At 47.5% G+C, this 22592-nt stretch overlaps 1 protein-coding gene across 6 annotated transcripts in view; it reads left to right on the forward strand.

Moving 5' to 3' along the window:
* The window catches only part of ESRRB (estrogen related receptor beta), a 155777-nt gene that overhangs the window by 68538 nt on the left and 64647 nt on the right, over positions 1–22592 (forward strand). For 2 of the 6 annotated variants that reach the window (XM_064486141.1, XM_064486143.1), the window contains exons 2-3: positions 16831–16942; positions 19645–19760. The exons of 3 other annotated variants lie outside the window; for them this stretch is intronic. The gene's annotated coding sequence lies outside the window, so the exon portion shown is untranslated. The remainder of the gene's footprint in view (positions 1–16830; positions 16943–19644; positions 19761–22592) is intronic. One more of the 6 variants, XM_064486142.1, reaches the window with a different exon arrangement.

The raw sequence follows: 22592 nt of genomic DNA on the forward strand, positions 1-22592 counted from the left end.
GTAAAAAATTAATTCATGAATAATAAAAACCAATCAGTCTTGTTGAGTTTAAGAAGGATTAGGAGAGAGGGTGTTTTTTCTTACAGAGAACATTTGGAATCTGCGTGTCATTGTCACTGAGTGTTCGGGGTGGCTTGAGCGTGCCTTTATTCACAGCAAATGAGCTGTTTATTATCCCGAGGTATAACACATCTTCCTCAGTTGTAAGGCCAACTTACTGAAGACTGTTACGGGTTTCCCACCCACTTCTCTCCCACAATCCACAAGCTAGTGATAATTCATTGAAATTAAGACAGTTTCCTGTGTAAGTGGCACATAACCAAATAGCAACAGACCTGGCATTGCATTATGAATAAACCAGTTTGTTGATGGGATAGAGTCTGTCTCTTGGTTTCCCTCCCCTTTCTTTCCCTAGAAAGTAATTGACCAGAAATTTACATGTCTTTGTAAGAACTACAGAAATTAGACTTGTAGATACTCTTTTTAGTTTCCAGAATAGTATCTACACCCCTGGGTTGTTGTGAAGATTAAACAGAGGTAATTCACAAGCACCAGGCGCATAGTGGGTGTGCATTAAATGTTTGATGTTCTTACTAATTTTTTGATGTTATCATTTGGAAGTTTTCATTCCTTCGATATAACCTCACAATGAGAGTCCTTCCTCCCCAGCAGTGAGATTGGGGTGCTTGAGCTGATTACTTTGTTTAATGCGATCAATGTGGCTTGGGTTTCCATATGTAACACAGGGGATTACAGAAGGAATTACGATTTGGGGCCGAGGTGATGAATAGAAAATTTCCTCTGAATGAAGTCCCATATCCTTCGTTGTGGGTAAAGTTGCCCAATAAAATACAGGACATCCATTTACATTTGGATTTTAGATAAAAGATAATTTTTTAGTATAACTATGCCCTATGCAGTGTTTGATAAATCTGGCAACACTACTCATGGGTGTTTTCCTGAAACTGGTCTGATTAAGAAACAACATTTCCCTTATTTTTTCTACTTTTGACAAAGCCCAAAAGAACAATTCTGTGTAGTTTTTTTCACATTGTTTTTTTGAATGACTATCTTTAACTTTTTGCCAATATTAATTGTTAGGTTGTCCATGTCCTTAGAAGTTAGTGGATACAAGTGAATTCCATCATCCAGATATATTGATAGAATTGCAATTAGGTAACCTAATCTGCCAAATTAGGTCTCCTAGCATAGCACCCAGAGCTACTGAATTTTGCCTTGGGGAGGAACAGAGTGAACAGAGTAAGCCGAGTCTTTCTGGGAACCTGTCTCTGCATGTTTCCCTGACAGGCAGTTTGAGGGGCTGGATTGCTAGAACCTGAGACCCCAGCAATTGGAAGCTACCCTTGCTGCACCTTGGAGGCCAAAGCAGCGTCCTCTCCGCACAAGGACGGGAGGCTGACCCTTTGGAGGCATCCTGTAAGAGGCTGTGGGGGAAACAGCCCAAACCACTGTTGGGTGGTGGAGTAGGAAGGACCAGGGGCTGAACCTGATACAGTCATTTGTGGGCATGGATGAACTGGGGTGCACCATGGGGGATCAGTGAACCCCAGCTTCTCTTCACTCACCTCTCAGAGCAGCATAGACGTCAGCCTGGGTAAACACAACCATTGTTTTAAGCGTGGTACCCTCACAGCCCAGAGGATGGGAAATGGAAGAGCTCTAGAGCCCCCTGCAGGCCTTCGATGGCACTGCACCTCATGGGTTACAGTCCACTACAGAGCTTTCTGAAGGTGGGAGGAACGTGCAGGAATCCAGCCGGGAGACTGCAGAAATGCAGGATCCTGGAGGGGTGAGTGCAGGAATCCAGCTTCGGAAAGCAGCTTAGGTTTGGAACTGCCATTCGGAATCACACTCCAAGCTATTTATTTATTATTTTACTTATTTATTTTTTAAATGGAGGTACTGGGGATTGAACCCAGGACCTTCTGCATGCTAAGCATACTCTCTACCACCGAGCTATTACCCTCTTCCCCAAGCTTTTTTTTTAATCACTGCAGTTGCTTCCTAGTGTGTTGTGACAACCTCCTCCTCGCCCCGTCTCCGACGCACACAAACACGTGCAGGATGCTCACTGCCTCCGTGGTTTGCCCTGACCCCCAGCCAGGCTGGACAGCACCCAGGCCTCTCTCAGTCTGAGGACAGCCCTCTAGCTGCTGCATGGGCAGGAGCAGCTAGTGCTATTTTCAGACCCTGACTGACCAACTCGTGTTTAAAGTCTCTTCTCCAAGACATTCAACTCCTTGGGGATCGTCTTAGGTTTGATGGAAGAAAAGTTTTTGGGGAGACAAGAGAGCTGAAAATAAATGGTAGAGTCAGAGGTTGGCAATTGTAATAATAATAATAATAATAATAATAACAGGCGTTGATGTTTATTGAGCACTTACTGGGTGCTGGGCTTTGTCTGGAACAGTTCAGGTATTAATTCATTGCTTCCGCACAATAACCCTATTAGGGTGAATGGCATAATAGGCAGTAGTTCTGTTACCACCCCCCTTTCACAGGTAAGGAAACTAAGGTACAGAGATGCTAGGTCACTTGCCCAAGGTCACACAGCTGACAAAGCTGGGATTTGCTCGGGGGCAGTCTGGCTGTGTGCCTGTACTCCAGCTGCTGTGTTATATGTCCCTCACTGCATCTAGAATTTCTGCCTTCTAACTCTAGCTTTCAGAACAACCCCTCTTAGCTGTGTGGGTGGGACACACAGTTCAGTTTAGGGTGGAGGTGGAAGGGAAAATTGGGCCCTGTGACTTGTTCCTAAAAAGGCAGAGAGAAGGAAGGCCACAGTAAGTGAGGCCCCATCCTTTCTCTGCCTGTGTCACTGGCAGGGGGAACTTTTGGTCTTCCCATCGTCATCCTCCAAGGGCCCAGGACCACCTCCAGAGGCATCCCCTTCATGCCTCCCTCTGAGTCTGTCATAAATGTATGCTGAAGCTGTATTTTCTCCCATCTCACGTCCTCCCCTTGTCCTTTCATCTCCTGATCTCCAACCACTCCTGAGTCTGAATCTCAGGGTCCGACGCTGGAGTCCAACTTGGGCTCCTGGGTATACCTCCCACCAGCACATGCAAAACAGAATTGTAGCATCTTCCTCCAAACTGCTTCTCCATGCGTCTTCCTTGTTCTTCCCTCCCTCGACACAGGGACCTCCCCAGCTGGGCTACGGAGCTTATCTTCAATTCTTCCCCTCCCCTTCGTTGTCCAGTCCCCTTCTCAGTCTGCTCAACTTCTACCTAAATAGACACCTCAGACCTACTCGTGCTTATCTGTACTATTGCTGATCCCCCAACCCCCAGTCTTCTTGGAAAACTTCTATTTATCCTTTAAAACTCTATTCATGGATTCCCCTCTGGGTGAGGCCATCCCTGACCCCTCCCAGGGGGAATTAATCTCTCTTTTTGCAGCTACAGTCTGGCCCGTACCCCTGATGGGGTCACAGCCTGTTGGATTTGAATACATACTTATCTTTTCCCACGACAGCCTGAGCCCCTAGAGTAGAAGCTCATCCCTGTCCCCACTATCTGGAACAGAGTAAGCATGTCATGCATGTTGGTGGGGCTAACCTGGGGAGGTCAGGTGTGGGTAAAGGGGACTCCCAGAGGCGTAAGAGGGAGGTAGAAGGCCATGGAAAAAGTGGCCAGGAGGGGCCTGCCGCATCTGCTACCTTGTCGATCCACGAGAGCGGATCTGGCTGAGTAGATGAGCACCCAGGCCCTTCTTGGGGCAGTAGAGGGTAATGGTTAGGAGGAAAAGCTCTGACTCCAGACTGAGTCTAAATCCTGAAACCAGCTCAGACTGGCTTGGGAGAACTGACCATTAAATTCTTAGGAATTTTGTAGCTGATGGTTGAACACAAACCATTATTACAAATGAAATTACGTAAACTTACATTTAAATACATTGTCTTAAAAACCAAGCTAGTACATACTCAAAACTCATGACTTCGAATATTTCACTACCTTTAAAAGTTCTTGAACTCAATTTGCATCTAATATGTCTGTGTGGTGGGAATGCTGTATGATGGGTTTTTAGTGCCCGTCTCTTCACAGAAGCACAACGTCAGTGATGTCACATCGGTAGCTTGAAACTGGCCACATGGGAGTATTTACACCATGGAAATAGATAAATCAGTCCCCCTCCTTCAGCTGGTGTAAACATTTACCACCACTCCACTGCCTGGCTGCCTGACATCCCAGCTCTGTGACACTGGATGAGTTACTTAATCTCTCTGTGCTTTGGATTCCTCATAACCAGTGATCCCCCTCAGGGGAGAGCTACAAACATTCAAAATTGGCTGATATAAAGTACTTAAGGCAGAGACTGATACACAGTAAGTGCTCAATAAATTTTGGCTCTTTTTAGTATTTCTTCCTCACAGCCACAGGCGTGTCCCTATCCAAATTCTATCAAGACTAATGACCTTTCCAGATAGCAGAACATGAGTTTTCTCCTAAGAGTGTAAGGTTATTGCTTTTCCCTGCGGGACGCATGCACATGGGGTTTAACTGCAGTAGCTGAAAGTAGGAAGCAGAAAACAGTAGCCTTCCAAGGGAAAAGGCCCTGGTGGAGAGATGCACTCAAGCCTCCAGGCCGGGAGAGGAGCTGGGACCACAACAGCTGCCAACATGGCTGAACAGGTGAGGCAGGCACAGGTGAAGTCAGGAAAGAAACAGAGCAGATGCTCAGAAAAGCCGTGCTCCAGGGTGAAGGGAGGCTCTGCAGTGGCTGTAGCGGGTCCCTTCAATCATGGTAGTGCAATTGTGCCCACAAAGGCAAGGGCCCCTCTGGTTTGGGGAGCTGAGGGAATATTCCAGACCGTCCAAGTTAGCGCACACACGGTAACCAGCTTGAGCTGGGGCTGCACTGGTTGTGCTGCAGTTGCTGGGGAAGCCGCAGGAAAAGTGGGAAGTTGAGAGCATCTGGCTCACAGATCCCCACACAGCAGAGGCCCCGGAGAGGGCCAGCGTGTGCTAGATGCTCCAGATCTCCTGTTCAGCTGGTTCCGAGAGCCCCAACCAGCTCTGGCCCTGGAGGAGGTCTCTGCACTGACAGTTACCTGAAAATTGCTTCAAGCTCAGACCTTTGGCATCAGGAGGCCCTGCTCAGTGGCTCAGTCACACACAGGCCCTGAACTAGCCCAGCCTTCTTTCAGTGTTAAGAGAACAGAAGCCTGCATGCACTGGGTAAGGGCTAGGTCTGCACAGCCTTAGATGCCAGGGGATAATCTCATCACTGGGGGCTCATTTCATTCTTTGTATCCCTAGTCTGTAGAGAAATGCCCTTGGCAATGGCCTTGCCAAGGAGGAGGCAGCCTTGAGAATTAAACCCTCCTTCCCACCTCTCCGTGAAAGTTGTGCCATCATCCTGATCCCCTTAAAGACCTGGGCCTGATTTATTTGTGAATTTGCAGCACTGGGCTAGGCATGGAGGAGCCTTCAGTAAATTATGAGCTAAAAGCTTGGATACATTTTGAGAAAATATGTGCATTGGGTTGAACTGCCAATGGGCCACCTGTACAGTTGCACAAGTTGTTCACTGACCAAGAGTGCCTAGTTGAGGGAGTGGGTGAGGTCTGCACCTAGTTTTTCTAATTCACACTAGGGCACACATGGAAGGGAGGAGAGGCAGTGGGTCTCCAAGGAATTCAGGGCCTAGAGGGACTGAGGAGTCCCAGGCCCTGACTCACACTGGGAGCAAACGCCCTGACTAACACATGCCCTGGTTCTCTAAATGCCACTGTGTTTCTGTCTGCCAGCCCTATCCATGCAGCCTGAATTTAGAGCTTGATAGCTCTTCAGAAGGCTTTCTGGTGTAGCTGCAGTTCTTAGTGGGTCCCCACAGCTCTCGGCAGGCACAACCAGGAAGGGGCACCCAGGCCCTGCTCTTGCTGGGGCTAATTCAGGATGCCTGTGGGAGCAGAGATGTGCTGGGACCCTGTCTTCCCAGATTCAAGGTGCCAGGTGATGTGTGGGTGTGGGTGTGGGCAGGCCGGGGTCTCTGGCCAGCAGGGACATGTTAGAGGGAGAATGTCACAGAGTCACTGGGCTCTGAAGGCCTCTGTGACTAGATTTCAGGGCGTGCTGGAGATTATCACCTTGGAGGGGCCATGGAGGGGAAGGGAACCTCTGTGGTAGCATTTGATTGGGTGCTTGCAGGCATATCTTTATCTTTACGGTAACACCTCAGTAAAATCGGGGGTCCTATCCCCCTTGATGGAAGAGGAACCTGAGGTCCAGATGGGTTGAATGACTTGCTCAAGGTGACAAGTGGGTCCTCTTAAAGAGCCAGGAACCAAATCCAAGTCTGCCTAAAATAGCTCAGAACTCCGGACTGACCCTCCTGACATTTTCCCTGGCACGTTAACATGGTCCCAAGCTGAACCTCTCAGCTGACCTCAGGCTCAGCAAGGGGGCGCTGCCCCTGAGGAGGGCACATGACTCAGGAGACTGCCACCAGTTCCCCACCGAGGGCAGCTGAACAAAGGCATCCAGAAGTGCCTGTCTGTGCTGGGTTGAGAGAAGCACCTCTTCTTGCCAAAAGGAAAGACCCACTTCAGGGGTCTCAATTCACCTGGCAACTCTGGCCCCTCTTGCTGTGCAGCCTTGAGCAAGTCACCTAACATGCGTGTGCCAGGCTGGCGTCATCTGAAAAATGGGAATAATAATCCTTCCCCTATTGGGTTGTGGGAAGATTTAATATAGTAATGCTTGTAAAATGCTCAGGATCTCATAGTCAGTCATGTCCCATGCAGTCTCTGTAAACATTCTGTGGTCATTGAAAGGAAACATGCATATTCATTTCAAAGTATGACTAAATTGTGAATATTATTATGTATTTTTCCCAACCAATGAAGAATAAAGATATCAGATTATGACAAGGGAGGATCAAGAAATGTTTTGATATTAAAAAGAGGTCCTCCTAGGTCCATATGGACTGATACGGAAATATAGACAACATAGAGTTAAATGGGGAAAAGCAGATGGCTGGACAGAATATATGATAAAATTACATTTATGGCTTTTTAAGTTCCAAATGCTGGGCATGTTCTTTGGGAACTTCTGGAAGGAGACACAAAAAACTGTCATTTGAGTTACCTCTGGGGAATCTGCTTGAGAATCCTGGAATTGGGAAAGATTTTTCTTTTGACCTTATCTCTTTGGTGAATATGTGTTCTCTATGAAAATATAATTTTAATTTAAAAGTTAAGGGTGTGGGGAGAGGGTATAGCTCAGTTGTACAGTGCATACTTAGCATGCACAAGGTGCTGATTTCAATCCCAGTACCTCCGTTAAATAAACAAACAAACAAACCTAATTACCTCCTCCTCCAAAAGCAAAAAAAGGAAAAGAAAAAAAATTAAGGAAGCTGACTCTAAATAAGCAAATTAACAAACACTCCTAAGAAAACTATCAAAATAAAAAAGGGTCCTAAAAAAAGGTAGGGGGGATCTTTCTACAAAGTGGGAAGCCAGTGCTCCAGACAGGCGGACTTCCAGAAATGGGGCTCTGTTCTTGCCCAGCTCCCTGCCCACCTGCTCCCCCATCGTCCCTGTGGTACACAGCTCATCAAGCCCAGGTGAGTACCTCTGCCCGCAGCAGGTGCAGTCCACCAGCCCGCAGGCTGGGCTCCCGAGGGGTGGCTCTGACAGTGGATGAGGCAGCCGGGCTCTGCCGCGTCGGCAAGGATTGCCCTCCCCTCAGAGTCTTTCTCCACTTCACGCCTCGCAGAGCCAGGATCAGGGAGTTGCTGGAGGATCTTGCCTAGATGAGTGGGTGGCTGCCCCCCTGCCTCAGAAGCCATTAATCTTGTGTCTCCTCGGCCTCCTGGCCTCCCACTCCAGCCGCCCTGGCACGGACAGACTCAGGAAAGGACATGAAAGGGGCCCTGGGCTTCTCTCCATGGTGGACCGTGACCCTGGAACAGACCATCTGGCTTTTCTGTGTGTCTTCTGACACCAATTCCCCAGGTTGGGACACATCAAAGAGAGCTGTGTCTGGTGACATTTCTCATTGTTATTCCTTTGGCAGGGCCTTCGGATTCAAGGTCACAGGGAGACACAGCCTCCAGAGGTTGCCTGTGGGGCCTGGGGCCTCCCGTCCTGGAGCTGCCTCCAAAGGGGGCTTGTAGAGGGAGACCCAGGACCTCAGAGAGGGCAAGATCCTATTCACTGCACCAGGCAGGCTGGTCCCACAGGGCCAGGCCAGGCACTAGAACCTTCTGGTGCTATCAGCTCCACATTTCCTCCCCTGCAGTCTGACTCTTCCCACACAAAATAGCTAAAGTACCAGGTACCCAATCTGGGGTGTCAGCAAATGTATAGAGTTTGGCTTTGGCCCTAGAAATCTAGGTTTTTGTCTCAGATCCATATTTTCTTTAAGAAGGCAGAGGTTGCTGGCTTTAGAGTAATTCTAAGATGAATTATTCGGGGTAAAGTAATTTTGTGCAAAAGAGAGGGCCTTTGATGAATGGGATGTTTGGTACTCAGAGGTGGACTACTGAGCAGTGAGTTCTCCATCTCTAGAGGTATGTAAGTGGAAAGGGGACCTATTTGGACTGAGTATGCTATTGTACACTTTGTCCTCTGGAATAAGCCCCTTCATTTCATGCAGTGGGGAGCAGACCTGCAAGGGGCCACATTGGACATCATCTCACATTTTTAATTCTGATCTTTCCAACGTGGGGCAATGCCTCCTGAGCCAGCTTGGAAAATTGGTTCAGTAACCCTAGTAGCTAACACATATCTACATGTTTACTATGTGCCAGGCCCAGCCCTGCATGCTCTTGCCTATTTTTGTCTTTGAATCTTAATTGTCTATAAAATAGGCACACATGTTTTCCACATTTGACAGATGAGAAGACCAAGGCTCAGAGAGGTTGAGTAGCATCCCCAAAGTCACAGAGTCACATAAAAGGCCAAGCCAGGATTTGAACCCAGATCCGTCTCAAGCTCCACTCTGCTGGGCACTCTTGTGGATGACAAATGGTTTCCCCCTGTATTCTGGTTGGAAATTGTTTGGGTCTCCCTTTTGTCACTGTTTACACCATCAGAATTCAAAGGCAATCAGGAAACTGGGTGTTCCCTGTTTTGCTGCTTACTGCCTTGGCAGGTCCAGGGGGTGGGAGAAGGCAGGCTGCAGGGGAGGGAGTCCAAGAAGCAGGCTCTCGGGGCACCACCCTCTTCAGTAAGGGGGTTTTCACCTGGGGTGGGGAGGCCTTAATGTCGGACATCTCCTTCAGAGTCAGCTTTTTTCCAGGTGCCAGATACACATGCTCATCGAATCCTTGTAACAACCCACTGGGACAGAAGCTCTCCTATGCCTCACTGTACTGAGGGTCGGAGAGGCTGTGTGGTTGATCAGCTAGTGGACAGTGGCATCATCTTCAGATCAGGGTCTACCTGATGCCTAACCCAATCTCCCCACCGCCATCCTACACTTTTTTATACAGCTCGGCCTCTGCTGTTTTATTGAGGGGATGTAGGGGGAACCAATGCCATTGTATAGGTGAGTGAGGGATTATTCTAATCCTCATTGTCCAGGTGGAGACCCAGCGGTTCCAGAGTGTCTTGTTGAAGTCAGAAGTTGGGGACCAGAGTTACCACCAGGCCCATCCTTGTTCCCTGGCTCTAGTCTGGTCTCTTTGCAGACGGGTCCAAACAGCAGATGCTGATCATTTTGGAGAAAATGGTCACATGGCTGTCTGCAAGGGGAGGGGACTGGATAATTTCTTGGCCGGCTGTTTTTTTGGGTTTTTTTAATCAGCGCATACATCTTGATTTAAACAAATCGAGTGTTTTGACCAATCCAACAGGAAGCTCCCTGTGGTGGAGTCTGAGACCTGAGCATGGCCCCTTTGGTAAATCTGTCATCTTAACTAGTCAGTTAGCCTCTAAGCCTCTGTTTTCTCATCTGTGTAATGGGGATAATAGTGTCCCCGCTCATTGGGTACATGTGAGGGTTAGGTGAAATCAAGTCTCCAGCAATGGTGAGATTTGACTTCCTAAGAGGTATATCATAGCAGTGCGATCCCTCAGTCCTCCTTGGTGGGCCATCAGAGTCTGCATCACCTTCTCTGAATATGCTCGCCGGTGGCAAATCTTCCTATGGGGGTGGATTTAATTTTTAATGCCACCAAGGTCATTTGGAGGCAAGTGTAGGGAATTAGCTGAGTGACAAAGCAATTTTCGATTACAAAGAAAAGTGAGGAGGTGACTCAGTTTCTCAGATAACCTGGCTCTAAAGGCAGTCCCCAAGAGGAGCTTTAAAAATGCTTTGACCAAAGACAGCATCACTGGGAACTGGGAAGAGATGCCCAAGGTGACCACATGGAAAGGGACAGCACTCACCGGCTGTATAAATACCGGTTGGTCACAATCGGTCTCCTGACTTCACAGTCACCCCCCCACCCCGCTGCTCCTGAGTAGCTGCCACCACTTCGCGGAGCAGACTTGGTGGGAGCTTATGGAGGTATCCAGGGGAACCTGGGTAATTGTGGCAGCCATGGGTCAGGCTCAGTCCCGGCTCCATGCAGAATAAATAATGGCCCAGCAAGATGCCTATAACTTTCTCGTCTTACCAGCCAAACCTGCAAATTACCCAGCAGAACCCACGCTGCTTCGGCCAGGAGGGCCAAATGAGCCGGACGTTTGGAGGGTCTCGCTGGAGGCAAAAGGGAAGGAGGACCCTTACCCCCTCCCGATCCCCAGTACATCATTTGCTCTTGAGAATTAGCCTGGTGGTGGGAGCCCTGAAAGTGGGCACTTAATTCCACTTTTCTCGTCCTGCCATCCCCTGGCATTTTGCTTCTGGGAAAACTTTCGGAGCAACCGTTCTGGGAAAGGTAGAGATTTAGAAGTTTTGAAAAAGAAAATAGCAAGCCAAGAATATAATTGGAGGAGAAAGGCAGAGCACAGGGACAGAGAATCCTGACTAGTAGCAAATGGACCTCAGACACTGGTCTCGAGACTGTGAGAGTTCAGAACAAAATGAGGAAAGAAAGCGCATCACAGTGAGCCCTCCAAATGCATCCACTCCAATGGAAGATCGTCCTTTACTCTCCAACTATGGCCTTCCTCATTTGGGATGCTAAAATGGCTTTTCTTTCTTTCTTTTTTTTAAATGGCTTTTCTTTTATGAAATGATGGTCATACTAGGTTTTCTGGTTTTTTTTTCCTTAACATTCTTACCTGACAAAATAGTCAACCCAGATTTGGTTCCCAAATTTGGTGGTAGTGAAGTGGAGTGGGGTTTTTTCTATGAGCCTGAAAGATGGGTAACCGCTGCCTAGAACACAAAGCCCAGAAACCAGGTGTCCTCACCCTGGACCAGAGGTTCCGTAGGGAACCTGAGGACAGCAAGCGCAGACACAAGAAATGAGTGTTCCCCACTGCTGTTTTTCAAGGGGAGGCTCCTACGAGATGGCGCTCTGAACCCCAGGAATCCCCTTCCCCCTTGGTGCTCTGCTCTTTGTGCTGTTCAAAGTGTAGCTGATTTCAAGTTGCAGGGGTAGGAGATTTCTTCTGTGCTTTGGCCAAGTGATGCAGTGAGCCCTGTCCTCACCCTCCCCGGATTCCAGATTCTGCCCTGAGGTCTGGCCTCCTACAAGGAGTCAGCAGCTGCCTGTTGGGGAAGAAAGACTCCTGTTACCCTTTGTGGTGATGGCAGTTCAGGGCCAGGCCACTTTTGAGGCTGGCACAGCCCCAGATATTCACGTGGGAGGATGGAGAGGAGAAAAGCGCTCAATGTCTTGTGTCAAAGGGGAAGGGAACAAAAAAGGAAGATCTGAAACAGACTGGGAATTGTCATTCATGAAAGAGCATGCCTTCTTAATCCCCACTCCAGTCTTTTTAGCCTGGAAGACTTCAGATTAAAGGGACGATGGTGAATAGGGACCACAGTGACACATTACTTCAGAGAGTGCCCCAGGGTGTAGGTAGCCCCACTTTCTGAGCAGCAGATTGGAGCGGAGTTCTACAGATTCTCTGCTCTTAGATTCTGACCCTCAACTGCAGCATTCCTTAAAGCATTCGTAGAACCTAAGGACTGCAAGATGCTCTCGGGAGAAAAAGGTTTCTGTGGTTGTATTAGTCGGGGTTCTCCAGAGACAAAACGAATACTGTGTGTGTGTGTCTGTGTGTATGTGTCTGTTTGTGTGTATGTGTGTGTATCACACATATAGATAGACACCTACACACATACATATACATAACGAGATTTTAAGGAATTGGCTCATGCAGTTATGGATGCTGACAAGTCCTAAGATATTCAGGTTGGGTCAACAGGTCCAAAAGCCTGAGAACCAGGAGAATGGGTAGTGTAGTTCCAGTCCAAAGGCAAGCAGGCCCCACACCCAAGAAGAGCTGATGTTTCATTTTGGGTCCAAAGGCAGGAAAAAGCTGATGTCCTGATTTGAAGGCAGTCAGACAGGAGGAGTTCTTTCTTACTTGGGAGAGGGTCAGCTTTTTTGGTCAATTTAAACCTTCAACTGATTGGGTGAGGCCCACCCATATTAGAGAGGGCAGTGTGTTTTCCTCAGTCTATCGACTTAAATGTTAATCTTGCCCCAAAACACCCTCACAGAAACAGCTAGAGCAATGTTTGATCAAATATCTGGGCACCTTGTGGTCCAGTCAAGTTGATACATAGATTAATCATCACGGCGATCAGATAAAATTGGGGACACTCTATCTCTAGTTGTGTCTTAGACCTTCCAGTGCATGTTAGTGTGTTATTAAAGGTTCTGAGAAGTTCAGCAGTAAAGAAACCTATTTGACTTGTTCAGTCAAGGGTTTTGCTTATTTATGTGACAATAAATTTTTGTGTGTATGTATGTGTTGGGGGAGTGGAGGGAGAGGGTGTAGGGAACAAACAAGATACCTGTTAAAATCCCATGCAACTGGGTTCTATGGACCAGGCAGTGGGAAACACTGTCCTGGAGACTCAGGTGAGACATCACTGGTCCTCAGAATTTCCTCTATCATAACTCATCCTTGCAAATACTTGATTTTGGCTTCTTGGACCTCTCTTCCCTGCTCTCCACTGTGCTGTTGGCAGCATGAAAGTGTCCTGTCCATGACAGGGGCAGCTGTGCATGTTGAAGCTTCCATGCACCATCATAGTCAAACTGCACATCCAAACGAGAACTTTCTGAGAGTTCTTAATTAGGCTGCATGTACTGGGTGCTTACTCAGTGCTGAGTTGGTACTAAGTTCTGTATACACATGGTATGAGTTAGAAACAGGTACCTCATTTTGCAGATAAATCTGCGCAGAGAGTTCCCGTTACTTTCTGGCATGTGTGAAGTCAGGATTTGAACCCAGACAGGTGTGCTCCAGAACCATGCCCTTTCCCACCATGCTATCCTGGTTCCCACTCTGTGGCTGGGAATCCTTTAGGGACAAAGGAAGCAGAGGCCTCACGAGGCATGTCATTTGAAATTGATGGCAAAAGGGAAAACTGGGGAGATTAGGGAATGGGAGGAAGAGAATGCCAGTTAAGGAAGAGAGATATTGTGTGTTTCTAAAATGTGCACACCTTCCAGAGGGAAAGGCAGCAGAACATCGGCTTAAAATGTCCTGGTCCGTCAGAAAACTTGCTGGTGACAGACCCAGCTCAGCTGTGTTTCACTGGGTGCACGAATGGCCAGGCACCCTCTGAGGTGATCCCTGAGAGCTCCAGATGAGGGCGGAGGTGGTAACAGGCAGCAAGGCCCTGCTAACTGGGTCCAATAATTGGTGTGGCTTGGGCAAGCTGGGTGCGCCCAAGTATCTGGCGTGCTGTCTGCCTGTCTGCTAAGTGAGCAAGGCAGCTGCACCCACAGAGGAAGAGTAGTGTGTGTGCACGCGCCTGTGACTGAGTCTGTCTTCAGCAGCCGGTGCTCATCACGGCCTCGCCCCTGCCACAGAGGTGGCCACGGGAGTGTGTCTGCATCCGTGTGTACACACACCACACGTACATGTGTTCCTGCACCACACAGTACTTTCAAATTATTTGTCTTAAATTCTAGTTTTATCCTATTGTTTATATTATATTGTATCCTTATTAATCATGTCACTCCCAATAAAAACTGCCTGAGGTCACAGGCCTTATTTTCACCGCCAGTGTCCAGAACACAGAAGTACCCAATAAATGTTTTGAAGAAAAGGACAGACTACTAGGTATGATCTTTTAGTGAATGCCCTGAAATTACCTCTTCATATGAATTGCACCACTTCAGCAGAACTCCACGGGGAAACGTCTTTTAGCTCTCCCAGCCTCTTCCCCTCCTGCTCTCCCTCCCCCTCCCCCTCCTCCCTTCTGTCCTGCCTTCTTCCTCTCACTCTCCCCTTCCCTCTCACCCTCCCCACCTCCTCATCCTCCTCCCCTCCCCCATTTTCACTTCCTCCTCCCCTTTCTTCTCCCCTCCCCCTTCTCCTTCCTTCTGTCCTCCCTTTTCTCCTCCCCCTCCCCTCCCTCTCCTCCTCCCTTTCCCCCTCCCATTCCCCTTTTTTCTTTCCTGTCCTTCTCCCCTCCCCCACCTCCTCCTCCCCTTTCCCTCCCCTCCCCCTCCTTCCCCTCCTTTCTCCCTCCTTTCCCCCTCCTTCCCTTCCTTCCCTTCCTTCCCTTCATTTCCTTCCCTTCCCCTACTTCTCCTCCCCCCCTTCTCTTCTTCCCCCTCCCTCTTGCTCGGCATCCCCTCCAGACCCCTGGTGCTCAGAGTCATCTCTGGCTCCAGCCCAGCCTCTTGAATATCCTTAATGATAATTTTTTTTTTTACCTTTCTTTCCTAAGAGACAAAAGTTATTTGGAGCCAAGCATATGAGCTGGTCTGTTGGCCAAGTTGGTCACTAACCCAGAGATGATAAATGAGGTGTAGTAATCAGACTGATATTTTTCTGAGTATTAATACTTTTTTGAAGAAGGCCCAATGCCCAGAGGGTGGGATGAACCGCCCTCTAAGTTTCCTTGTGCGGTGGTTTGGGAGCTTGGATGCTGAACTGATGGGCGTGATCAGAAGAGGGTAGAATGTGCCCGGCAGCTTTTCCTAGTGAACCTGGGGATGGGGCATCCGTGAACTTCAGCAAATGAATCCAAGAGGGGAGGGGGAAATGGACAACGCCTAGAATCTCCAAGGGCCTGCTGTGATCGGATTGGTAAACCAAGGTTAATTTAGCTCTCCTCCTCTGCCAAGCCTTCCCTCTGCCTTCCTCTTGTCACCGTGGGACCTTGGAAGACACTCCCCCAACTCGATTTCCTCACTCGTTCTTGCATCTTACTCCACTCTGTGCTCATTACCTGCCGGGAGAGCCAGGCCCTTCCCTGTGGTCAGTGGAACCGTTGTCCCTGCTGCTGCCCTCATAGCTTAGCCCAGAGCCTTGCACACTCTCAGCCAAGGCTGTTTTAAGATCTTCACAAATCCATATCAAAGCATCCATACTAAATGCCTCATTAATATAATTTTTATTGTAAAAAAGATTTGGAAAGTTTAAAAACCATTTGTAATTTTGGGGATGCAAATAACTCATTGAATTTACAATAGGCTCTGATTTCTTGGAAATTATTAAACCAACTCAGAAATTCTTACTGAAAAAAAATTTAATCTACCAATTATCTTTAGATGTGATGAAACGTTTATGAATATACCATTAACAGGGCAAGTTGACATCAAGTTATGCTTTGTGGACATTTAATTAAACATTAAAACTTTTTTGATTTTGCATTGTTTTCCTTTTTTATATTTGAGAATTAATAATATTTTGCATATTTCAAATGCTTGAAGGTCTCTGAAAAAATTCACAGGCCAGAGGCTCTGTGTATACAGAGCTGAGTGGACAAACTGACCCTGTTCGGCCCTTGGTAGTTACCTGGTAGGGAAGGGGCAGGAGAGGGAGGTAAAGAAGGGGGACATGATGGCTGGAGAAGTCCAGGGTCTCAGAGCCAGCTGGGTGGTGGGCGGGGCTGAGGCTAGGATCAGAGCTGTATTCTGGACTCTTCTCTGATGCTTAGCTGATTTCATCTGTAAAAGGGCTTTAAAACCTTGTTCTGTTGCCTGGAGTGCCTCTCTTCTAACTCTCCAGATCCCCGTTTAGCTCCTTTAGTCAAAGTGGCACCTCATCCTTCTCCAAAACATGATGCAGTGGTTAACCATTAATACTATGAAGACAAATAAATCAGGACAAGGGAGTAGGGAGTGTCTCCTGTCATGTATTAGTTTATTTGCTTACATGCGGTCTGTCTGGACCCTCTTCCTCAGTGGGATTGTGTTCTGTTCACGGCAGTGTCTCCAGCACCTTGGACAGTGCCTGGCACCTATTATCTCAAACAGAGTAAATAATTGTTGGTTCCAGTAAATGAGCAAATGAATAATCTTTGTCTGCCTGCCCTCAATGGGTGTTGGGAGAATCAGGTGAGGAGAGATTCACTCTTCAAATGATAAACTAATGTGCCAGGGGCCCCAGGAGTCAAAACACGTTTTCTGTTTGCAGAGGGTTTTGCAGAGGGTTTTCCAGGTGTTCACGATGTGGCTCACAGAACAGCAGCTCTCAATCAGTATCAGGTGACACTGATGCTGTTGGTCACCAGACTGCACTGGGAGAAGCCCTTCCTGAGATACCAGTTGTAACTTTTGCTTCATTTTGCAGATCAAGATGAGAACCTAGATCCCCTGGCTCTCTCAGGCTGGAATGCAGTGTGACCCTTGATCCCATGGTTCCAAAGTTGGTGGCAGGTGGAGATGGGGGGCTTCCCTTCTTGGGAGCCCAGAAGCCTGCACCATGACCCTGGTTTTGGTATCCCTTGGTACTGGAGTTCTAGTCTTCCCACTTCTTCTTTTTAGATGGGAGGATTTGAGAGCTGCCAGCCACACAGACTGTTCAGGGTGCACACCAGGTCCTGCAGGGCCAGCTGGGCCATGTGACCTGATTCACACTCAGCCTGAAGCCTTCGTTGTGAGTATTGATGGGAACTGTGCTGTCTTGGAAGAGTGGGTCTGGGTGCCTCCAGGAGGGCAAGTTACTGCCTGATGACCTTGGCATGGGGCACAGAGTTGCTGGCAGCCCAAAGCTAGTGAGCCAAGTGTGGATGAAGGCAGCCAGTTCACTGCTTCTCCAAAGCAAGACAGATCCTCCCAGCCTGACCTGCTATGCAAAGGGCCTGTGAACAACTCTGGTGCAGCCCCTGGCTGGGTGGCTATTGATGCTGGACTGTGGGTCCTGGCTGCCCAGCCCCTGACAGACACCAGGCAGCACCTAGCATGCAGGTCACATATACTGTTACGTCTGCAGAGCAGAGTCGGTACCCTTGAATCATAAGACAGGTTTGAGGGGCCATCAGGCCTTGGCCCCAAAAGAGTGCAAAAAACCAGGTGGCAGTTACCTTACCTTGAGTCATCTGGCCTCATTCGTGTTCATTCTCTTGTTCATTCCATAAAAATGTATTAGGCACCTTCTTTGAGGACACATTGATGAATAAGACAATCCCTGCCCTCAAGGAACTTAACCAATAAATGATGCCTCAAAGCACAAGCATTTACAGAGCAGCTGCTGGATGCACAGTGCTGCACACAGTAGGAACCCAGCCATGTGCTGGGGGAACTTTGAGAAGGGAGTGAGAACAATGCCAGGGAAGACTTCATGAAGGCAGAGGAAAAAGGCATTCCATATAAAGGTGTGAGAGTTGTAAAATATTTGGAGACTGTGAAGAAATTTGGCGTGAGTAGCAGTGTAGAGAAGAGAAGTAAGAGCTAACTTTTGTTTAGCAAGGAGTCCCAACCAGGCAATGTTCTGAGCATACTGCACATCTCTTTAACCCTTGGAGATGGTGATCACTCCTGTTATACAGTTGCATAGCCTGAGACCCAGAGAATTAATGCTCCAGGCCATGCAGGTAGTAAGTGATAGAACCAGGTGTTAAACCATTCACCAACTGGCACTTAATCAATCTGACCCTTGATTTCTCCATCTGTAAAGTGGGATTCCCAGGCTTCCCTTGCAGATTTCTTGGAAAGAATAAGAAAGCTATGCAGGACTTAAATGTCCATTGACAGATGAATATATAAAGAAGATGTGGTTTTATATATATATAAAAATATATATATACACAAACACACACACACACATATATATACATATACACACACCCCATATATATACACATATACATAGACATATATAATATATACATACAAATATATATAATATATACATACACAATGGAATACTACTCAGCCATAAAAAACAATGCCATTTGCAGCAAAATGGATGGACCTAGAGATTGTCTTACTAAGTGAAGTAAATCAGTGAGAGAAAGACAAATATCATTTGATATCACTTGTATGTGGAATCTGAAAAAAATGACACAAATAAACTTATTTTCAAAATAGAAACAGACTCACAGACATAGAAAACAAAGTTATGGCTGCCAAAGGAGAAAGTGGCGGCGAGGATAAATTAGGGGTTTGGGATTAGCACATACAAATTATTATACACAAAACAGATAAACAACAAGGACCTATTGTATAGCACAAGGAACTATATTTAGTAGCTTGTAATAACCTATAATGAAAAAAATGTGAAAAAGAATATATATGTGTGTAACACTGAAAAAAGAAAAGAAAGCCTTGCATGAACGCACATGGAAAATCTGTGAAAAGATACAGGATTCATAAAACACTTGGTAGCACTGGTTACCATGGGGAGGCTGTCTGTGGGACCAAGAATTAGGAGAGAGAGCATAAGGTACCAGTCACTGGACCACTTACTGGGCCTCCAGTGTGTAAAGGTTAAATGACAAGGAACTTCAAGAGCAAGGAGCTGGGGTGGGGGTCCAGTCTGAAAGGAGAAAGAGAAGCTGAGGCCAGTGTTCCTGGAGCAGGGATGGCAGCTGTCGGTAGTGGACAACCCCGGCCTCCGCTACACCCCAAGACCTCTCTCTTTGAGGGGAAGGACACTGTGGCGACAGGCCTCCTCCTTCATACACTATGTATATTTTATCTCTGCAGACTTCTTGCAGGCTTGGTTTAAAGATCTCAGCTCAATGCCATTAGTGTATATCTGCAGAGCGCCCTTTGTAAAATTGATTAGAAAGTGGGCTTTTGCATGTAGGGGCGGGGGGCAGGATGGGACCTAATCGGATTTGAGCACTAGATGGTATCTAATTCCTTGCATCTAGCAACTGGCTTGGGGACCTCCCTTTGAGCCAGAGCCCCTAATTTGGTTTGCAAATACATTAGCCAAACAAGCTGGAGAAGAGGGGCTCTTTGGGGAGAGGGTCTTGGGGGGATGGGGCCAGGACACAGTGGGAAGGCTGAGGAAATGGAGAATGGGGTGCTTTCAGCACAGGCTCTGGGGGTAGCTGGACCCAGGATTACCAAGGATGTGCATTTCTGATGGTTTTACCCAGTCCAGGAGGATGAAGAAAACTTTTAAAGGGACTTGTATTGCTTGCCATTTACTGAGCCCATATATATATCGGTATTTTCTCACTTTTCAATTTTTTAAGTAATATTTACATGTCTAACAAAAAGAGTCAAACAGTTTAAGAGTCTAGGCTAGTAAGTTATTCTTTCTCCCCTAGTCCTTGGTCCCATAGACAGCTTCCCCAAAGTAACCACTGTTACCAAGTTTTGTGTGAATTTTGTGTCTTTTCCCAGATTTTCCATGTGCACACACAGCTTTCTTAATCCCTCCAAGAAACCTACAAAGGAAGCCTGGGTGTCCCATTTTCCAGATGGAGAAATTGAGGCTCAGATTGGTAAAGTGCCAGTTGGTAAGTGGCAGGGCCGGGATCCAAGTTGTCAGTGATAACGGCTTTAAAACCTGGGGTCTTTTCACAGGATCATGTACCCTGAAAATACAGGGGACTGCTCAAAGCTGAAGTCTTGGATTTTTACTTCTCCAACTCTCTTCTTGGGTTCACTCATGCACTATCATTTTGCCCAGTTGTACCCAAATACCCCCAAAACAGGGTGGAAACTTGCAAGGGCATCTTGGTTGGAGACTCCTTTAATTTGACAGCCCTTCAGGAGAGGGCACTGAGTCCTTGTCTGCTTTGTTAGGATCTTGTGGGCAATCTCCTTTGTCCACTTCCCTACCAGGCACTTGTGTGTGTGTGTGTGTGTGTGTGTGTGTGTGTGGGTGGGTGGGTGGGGTGGGGGGCAGGAGGGAGGTGTGTGTGAATAACAGTGTGTGCAGCAAAATAAGTGTGGCATCAGAATCTAGGGTCAGTGCCCTGCTTATTACAGGTGGTAACAGAACCAGCCTCATAAGGTTCCTGGGAGGTCTGAATAATAGGTTGGCACAGCACCTGGCCCATGGTAAGCTCGCAATAAATATTAGCAATTATTAATAATACTAGCGAGGTAGCCTTTAATATACTGCTCATCTATTCTGTACAAGTTACCCTACCAGAATGTAAGAATAGTATTGTTCTTACATTATTATACTATGATTTACTATTATTTAATAGCTAATATTATTCAAAATACAATTCCATTTACATAATTGAGTTGTTTTCAACAAATTGGTATAATGACAGGCATACAAGAAACTCTCAATAAATGTGATTTTTCATTTTTGTTCCATTCCCTTTACCAGCTTTAAATCAAGCTCTTGGTTTTCTTTTATCTCCATTCTGAATCTAATTTCTGTAAAATGAACCAGTTTTCATTTTTACTCAATATTTATTGAGCACTAGCTGTTTACTTGGCACTCTGCTACGTGCTGGGGGCACAAAAACAAATACAGGCAGTGGACCCTACCCTCAAGGGGCTGATAATCAAATAGGGGAGACTGAGAACAGGGGCGCCAACTGCAGTCCAAGCTGGGGGGGGGTGCTGGGGAGAGCGGGGGAAGGGGTGAGGGTAAAGGGATAGGCTGCTTCTCCCCACATGGAAGGGTTTGTAGGGACCAGAAGACCTCAGCCCTGATGCTGTACTGTAAAAGCTTGAATTATGTAACAGCTGGATTACCCAGCGATTATTAGCTTTGCTTAAAGATTTTCCGCTTACACAAGGATTAGCTGCGGGGTTCCTTTAAATAGCTGGTTTTGCTAATGCATTTGTACTGCAAAGAAAGAGGGGGTGAGAAAAAAGGGGACAGGACTATGAAGCAGAAGGCCTGAGCTCTAAGCCCAGTGTGTGATGGTCATTTTACCTCTTGGAGCCTCAGTTTTCTTTTCGAAAGTAGAAGCGACCTCCCTGCCCAGTCCCACAGTGCAGGCAGGAGGACCTGAACGCTGTGTAAATGACCTAGACGGCCGCCGCTCCAGCTGCATGTGCATCGGGCTGGGCAGACCCGCCTCACAGAGCAGGTGTGATGCACCAGCCCAGCTGATACTCCCGGATCCCCGCAGCCTCCCTGCAAAGTTCAAGTGTCTAAACAAATGCCCTAATGTAGCACCCGGGGATTTTCTGGAACGAACCCTTGCCCACCTCTCCTTCCAGATCTCCTGCCATGTCCTCATTTGTCCCACTGCCACATACCTTTGTCCCAGACAGCCCAGGACACCTCGGATTCCCATTCCCCAGATGCGTACTGCCTGCCATTCCTATCTGTGATTTGCGCATGGTGGTCCCGTTGCCTAGAGACCATGCCAAACTCACTTTCTTTATTGGTCTGGCTAACACCTTACCTGTCCTTCAAGACAGCCTAGAGGACGTCTCCTCCAGGAAGACTTCCCTGACCCCCTTCCTCTCTGCTTCTTGGGTCTGTGCAGATGTGTGTGTGTGACTCTATCATAACACTATTGGACACTTTATTGTCAGTGTTTACTTGTTTGTATCTGCTATAAGATGCCGAGCTTAGGGGCAGGGTCCTTGCTGGGTTTGACTCAGTAAATGTGTAGTAAATGATATTAAATAAATGAGTGGTAACTACATTTTATATAAGGTCAGGCACAGGAAGCACCTCCACTCCCCCAGGAACCACACAGCATGTCCTTAAGAGCCAAACCCTGGTGTTAGGTCACAGGAGTCCAAATGCATCCTGGCTTTACGCCAGTTGTGTGACCAAATTACTTAGCCCCTCAGTTTCCCCATCTTTAAAATGGGATTGTAGTAGTTCTGACCTCTTAGGGTTGCTACAAAGATGGATTAAGTGCTGCACTTAGAACAGTGCCTGGACCTTGTTCAGTGCAGGGAGGTGGATTTCTCGATGGAGGGCCCTGGATTCCTGCCCCTGCAGATCCTCCCGGGCCCCTGGCGCACCCCCCATCCCCAGGCTGCTGAGCTGGCTGTTTCTCTCTCTTGCCCCGCTCTGGTGAACTTTCTCACTTCTCTACCCACTCCAACCAGTCAGCACAGAAGTAATCCAATTTTACTTGATTATTAGTCATTCCTTTCTGCTGCTGTTTTTGTTTTTTACTTTTTTTTTAAAGTATTCTAGATTTAATTGAGTTGATTGATTAGCACAATCACTGATCGGAAGGAGACACTCTGTAACCCTCTCCTCCCCCCGCCTGTACCTTCCCCTAGAGAGGACCTGAGCTGACTGCTGTGGTCAGGGACTCCTGCCCAAGTTGCGTGGCTTGGTGGGCTGGGAGTTAGGCACCTGGCCCCAACAGGCTGAGTGACCTGGGCGAGTTCTTTATCCTCTCTGAGCC

This window comes from Camelus dromedarius, chromosome 5, assembly GCF_036321535.1.
Source record: "Camelus dromedarius isolate mCamDro1 chromosome 5, mCamDro1.pat, whole genome shotgun sequence".
In the NCBI taxonomy this organism is placed as follows: Eukaryota; Metazoa; Chordata; class Mammalia; order Artiodactyla; family Camelidae; genus Camelus; species Camelus dromedarius.